Source organism: Mytilus californianus, unplaced genomic scaffold, assembly GCF_021869535.1.
Source record: "Mytilus californianus isolate M0D057914Y unplaced genomic scaffold, xbMytCali1.0.p SCAF_6, whole genome shotgun sequence".
Classification (NCBI taxonomy): Eukaryota; Metazoa; Mollusca; class Bivalvia; order Mytilida; family Mytilidae; genus Mytilus; species Mytilus californianus.
The window spans coordinates 15,032,365-15,038,678 of NW_026262712.1; positions in this window are offsets into that span (position 1 = coordinate 15,032,365).

Consider the following 6,314-nt stretch of genomic DNA (forward strand, 5'->3'; position numbering starts at 1 on the left):
TATACAGTTAGTGAGTTATGTCCCTTTATAACGTTATATGCTAGCGGGGACATCATCTGAGTCCCTATGGACACATTCCCCATTTATTTTATCTTTCATAGTTTTTGAATTAAAAGGAAAAACACTAAAATTGGTAAAAATCATCAATTAGGGGCAATTACTCCTTTACAGAGTTAACCAACAGTTTTGTCCTTGTCATATTTCTTGTCTTGCTGTGGCCAGGTGAGCTAAAGTAAGGAGTTGTTGTATAATTGCAAATGAGACACTTATACACCAAATACCAAATGATGTAGATGCTAGCTACTTTTGGTCATCATACAATCTTCAACGATGATCCTTAAAGCCATAAAACTCTATAGCAAGCTATAAAAGGCATGCAGTCATGAACCAATTTAAAAAATAAAATAAAATGAGAAAACCTATGTCTGATTTAGGCTAAAACTATAATATTAGAATTACTGCCATTCAATCACAGGCTCCTGACTTTGGACAGGAATTTAAAGAATGTGTTGGGTGGGGGAGGAGGTTTCATAGGACTTAATAATGTTCCCTATGAAATAATGTCTAACAAAAATTTTTTCATAATAAATATAAATACTGTCCATGGACAATATTTACTTATTTAAATGTGTCCAAGCCACAATTTTCCTATGAACAATGGCCTTAGGTATGAAAAAGTGTCCATGAACATATATCACTGTATATAGCCATATTTAATCATGTTAATACTAAAATTTCTATGATTTTTTTTCATACGATTAAAGTATAATATAATAGCCATGTTATTACTAAACATATTTTAACCTATTATATATATATATTGCTTACTTTTAATACATTGTTTCTTTGACAGAGAGAAGTGTTGTCTCATTTGCTCTCATACCATCCTTATATTCTTGTTTACATTTTTATACGACCGCAAAAAATTTTTTGGGTTCGTATAATGCTATGATGTCGTCGTCTGCATCGTCAGCATCGTCTGCATCGTCATCCAAAGACATATTTGGTTTCCGGACAATAACTTGAATTTATGTGAATGGATCTCTATGAAATTTTTTAAGAAGGTTACTACAAAAGGATGGTTGGGATTTATTTTGGGGAAGATGGTCCCAACCGCTTAGAAATTAGGGGCCCAAAAGGGGCCCAAAACAAGCATTTTTTTAAATTTCAGGATACTTACTTATGTATAAGTATTTCGATTGGTCTGAAATTATACCACAATGTTTAATGCCACATTTTTGGGGTTATGGTGCCAACAGATTGGGAACTAAGGGCCAAAAAGGGTAAAAAAAAAAGCATTTTTGTAGTTTCCGGACAATAACTTGTGTGTAAGTGTATGGATCTCTCTGACATTGTACCACAAGGTTCCATATCAAGGGAAGGCTGAGATTGAGTTTGGGGGTAATTGCCCCAAACATGCAGGAGTTGGGGGCAAACAAAGGACCAAAAACAAGCATTTTTCTAGTTCAATACCACAAAGGGAAGGTTGGGATTGATTTTGGGGGTTATGGTACCAAAGGTTTAGAAATTAAGGGCCCCAAAAGGGTAAAAAACAAGCAATTTTGTAGTTTCATGACCATAACTTGTGTGTAAGTCTATGGATATATCTGAAAATGTACCACAAGGTTCCATATCACAATGGGTATACTGGGATTGGTTTTGGGGTTATGGTACCAACGGTTTTAAAAAATTGGGGACCAAAAAGGATAAAAAAAACAAGCAATTTTGTAGTTTCCGGACCATAACTTGTGTGTAAGTGTATGGATCTCTCTGAAATTGTACAACAAGGTTCCATATCACAATGGGAAGACTGGGTATGAGTTTTGGGGTAATTGTCCCAAATGTTGAGGAATGAGGGGCCAAAAAAAGGGCTAAAAACACAATTTTGTAGTTTCTGGACAATAACTTGTGTGTAAGTGTATGGATCTCTCCGAAATTGTACTACAAGGTTCCATATCTCAATGTGAAGACTGGGTGAGGGTTGGGGGGGGGGGGGGTAATTGGCCCAAAAGTTCAGGAATTAGGGGCCAATAAAGGGGCAAAAAAATAGCATTTTTCTTGTTTCCAGTCAATAACTTGTGTTTAAGTGTATGGATCTCTCTGAAATTGTACTGCAAGGTACCATACCGCTAAGAGAAGGCTGGGATTGAGTTTGGGGGTAATTACTTCAAGGGGGGTCAAAATAATTTGGGAAGGGGGGATCATAAATTTTATGTTTTTTTTTTTTAATTTTCCATTTTTCAATCAATTATATTAGATATATGTAAAAGCAAAAAATATTGATATAACAGGAGAAACATACAAGTTATCATATGAAGTATTGTGCAATAGCAAGAAATCTTCAAATTGCATAGAATTGCGCTATAGCACAGTATTGCGCAATAGCAAGAAATCTACAATTGCACAGTATTGAGCAATAGCAAGAAATAACCAATTGCAAAGTATTGCACAATAGCAAGAAATCATCAATTGCACAATATTGCACAATAGCAAGAAATATCTTATTGCACAGTATTGCGCAATAGCAAGAAATCTTAAATTGCACAGTATTAAGCAATAGCACAGTATTGTGTGTAGTAAGATGTCTCATTTCAGATTTCAGAAATTAAAAAGAAAATGTCTTCAAATATTCAATTCACAACAGCATAGTGTATTGCACAAAAGCAAAACATTGAATATAAATTCAAATAATATAACCAATTCTAAGTTCTTTGACTACAGTTATTCTGTGTCAGAAACCTGGTATGTGTCAAATATTTAATTACAATCCAAATTCAGACCTGTATCAAGCGCGAATATTGTGTTCATTTTTGCCCCAACTGTTCAGTGTTGAACCTCTGCGGTCGTATCCAGCTGCGCTCAGCAAAGCAATTTATTATCCATTTGGGAATGGGGGTCAAAGGGGATATTTTTCCTTTTTTAAGACAAAATTTTTAAATTGTACATATGACTGTTTTTTTATATATTTTTCAATTTTATCTCAGTTAATTTTAAGCCCCCCAAGTCAAATCGGAGACTAAAAAACTGGTACTCCAAAAGGAAAAGATAGGTGACCCACTGCGGGCGTTTGTCTTGGTGAACTAGTGTAACAAAAAATTTGTTCCGGCGTGACATTTGTTCCACCGGAACAAATTTCATAGGAAATATGTTCCATCGGAATTTATATCACAGAAAATATGTTCCAGCACTGTAAAATTTGTTCCAGAACTAATTTTATGACCAAATGTGAAATAAGTTCCGGAACAAATATCATAGCTCCATGAATTTTGTTCCAATTAATATTACATGTATTTAGAGTTATAAATAAGATAAATATTTAAGTTTCTGTGATAATAGTTTTAAACGAACATGTACATATTTCATAGAAATTAATAAGTTCCGCTCAAACATATTTTCACAGAAATTAGTACTTTTGCAACATATTGCACAGCGAAATATTTTCTTGTTACACTTAAATTATAATGCAAGCTAAATGCTGTACTGAGTGTGCTTGCATGGGATACATTTGCAATCAAGGGATGTCTGTAACCATAGGATGAAGATACGAAATAAAGCCATTGAAAAGTATTATTATTTGTATTTATTTTTTATGTAGTATTCCTTCTTGGTTCCTTTTAACTGTCATGGCCCCTTGTTCTTGTCATACATGTACTGAGGTCATGACACAGTTTCAAAAGAGTATGTCTTTTGAAACTACATGTCTTTTGATACAATTGATCAGTTATTATGTCCTTTTCAAATAAGTACATATGTTCATCCTTAACTATACTTTTTTTCTGACTGATTTTTCTTATTCTACTCTTTTCTGGCTCAAAAGTGTCATTTTGATATTTTTACAGAGTATACAACTAAACATGCTAAACATTTGCTATACTCCACAGGATCCGAATTGGATGATTTATACTTTTTGCTTATATTATTAATATAATACTTATTTTTATAATGCATATGAATGATAACTTTAAAGCACTGATGACAAATGCTCAGTATATAAGATAACTTGTTTAACCATTGGAACATATTTTACAGACAAGGAACTTATTTCACCAGGTGAGGAACAAAATATCTCAATTCAATTTTTGTTAAAATCAAACTTAGTTTAATTTTGGACCCTTTGGACCTTAATGTAGACCAATTTGAAAACGGAACCAAAAATTAAGAATCTAAATACACGGTTAGATTCGGCATATCAAAGAACCCAAATAATTCAATTTTTGATGAAATCAAACAAAGTTTAATTTTGGACCCTTTGGACCTCAATGTGGACCAATTTAAAAACGGGGCCCAAAATCCAAAAACTTAATGCACCGTTAGATTCAGCATATTAAAGAACCCCAAGAATTCAAGAATAAAACCCAATTGAAATTGGTCAAGAAATAAGCAATTTATACGAAGTATCTTCTTTTGCACAATACTGTGCAATTGAATATTTCTTGCTATTGCGCAATACTGCACAATTGACAATTTCTTGCTATTGCGCAATATTGTGCTATTGGATATTTCTTGCTATTGCGCAATACTGTGCAATTGAAGATTTCTTGCTATTATGCAATACTGTGCAATTGAAGATTTCTTGCTATTGTGCAATACTGTGCAATTGAAAATTTCTTGCTATTGCACAATACTTATTATATAATAATTTACACATCCTGTTTGGTGTGTATCTCCTACCATATCATTATTATTTGCTTTTAAATATAAATCAGAAATAACCAACTTAAAATAGAAAATTTAAAAAAAAAAAAACCCAAATTTTTTGAACCCCCTTATGATTCATCACCCCCAAACTCAATCCCAGCCTTCCCTTCGTGGTATGGTACCTTGCAGTACAATTTCAGAGAGATCCATACACTTGAACACAAGTTATTGTCTGGAAACTAGAAAAATGTGTTTTTTGGCCCCTTTTTGGCCCCCAATTCCTAAACGTTTCGGGCAATTACCCCCAAACTCAATTCCAGCTTTCCCTTTGTGATATGGAACCTTGTAGTACAATTTCAGAAATATCCAAACACTTACACACAAGTTATTGTCATGAAACTAGAAAAATGCTTGTTTTTTGCCCCTTTTTTGGCCCCTAATTCCTAAAATAAGTCTAACACATTGACAAAACTAATGACACACATATTTGAAAAACTGCTCAAAAGACATGAGAAGTATTGGGGACTATATTTCAGAGGGTATAGATCTGTAGGCTTAAATGGCTACCTACTGGTTAGTGGAGCCATGCTTTAAGAAATTAACAATAGTCCCAATCTTTCTAAAAATGACAATAATAGTTTGTTCTTCTCCAGATTTCTATATCATGCCTTAAGGTACTGACTTGTTTTGTGGAAAGAAGTTGCATAATTACATTGTTGCGTACAGGACTTTCAAAAATGAGGTCCCGTCAAAATTAAAGGTGCAGCAAAAATCTTAATGTACCAATAAACAATTTTTTTGCAGTAACCCCTCCCTATGTTGGAAGTTACAGATTAAACATATGATTTACTCTGTTGTCTTTGAATTATAGCCCTAATGTTTATAGGAAACTTGTACTTCTCTCGATATTGTGCCTGCGGATGCATATGAAATAATTCCAGATTAAAATCAAATCTAATGGAAATTGTTTAGTTGGTAATCAAATAAGAAAGTTGGTAATCTAATAAGAAATTATGTTAAAAATGCTATTCGTACACACACAAAACTCCTTAAATTTGTCTAGTGCCTGAACCCCTTAGCCTGTTTCAAGCCTGGTAATTAAATTCTTGCTTGGATCTTTTCACCTTGGGTTGATGTTAAACTTGCCTATCACCATGTACATGTATGATAGGGTCCTTTCTGCAGAGTCCAAAGTCTTACTATTCTATTTTTAGAAATTTCTGCACCATTTCAATTTTGAGATGCATCCATTTTTGTCGAGCCTGCGTCTTTTATCGCAAAAGCGAGACATAGCGATCCTACATTCAGTCAGCGTCGTCGTCGTCCACAAATATTCACTCTGTGGTTAAAGTTTTTCAAATCTTGATAACTTTCTTAAACTATCCTGGATTTCTACCAAACTTGGACAGAAGCTTATTTATGATCATAAGATAGTATTCAAAAGTAAATTTTGTTAAAAAAAATCCTGTTTATTCGTATTTTACTTATAAATGGACTTAGTTTTTCTGCTAGTTAACATTACATTCACGCTGTGGTTAAAGTTTTTTAAAATTTTAATAACTTTCTTAAACTATCCTGGACTTGTACCAAACTTGGACAGAAGCTTGTTTATGGTCAAAAGCTAGTATCTAGAAGGAAATTTAAAAAAAAAAATTCCTGTTTTTCCGTATATTACA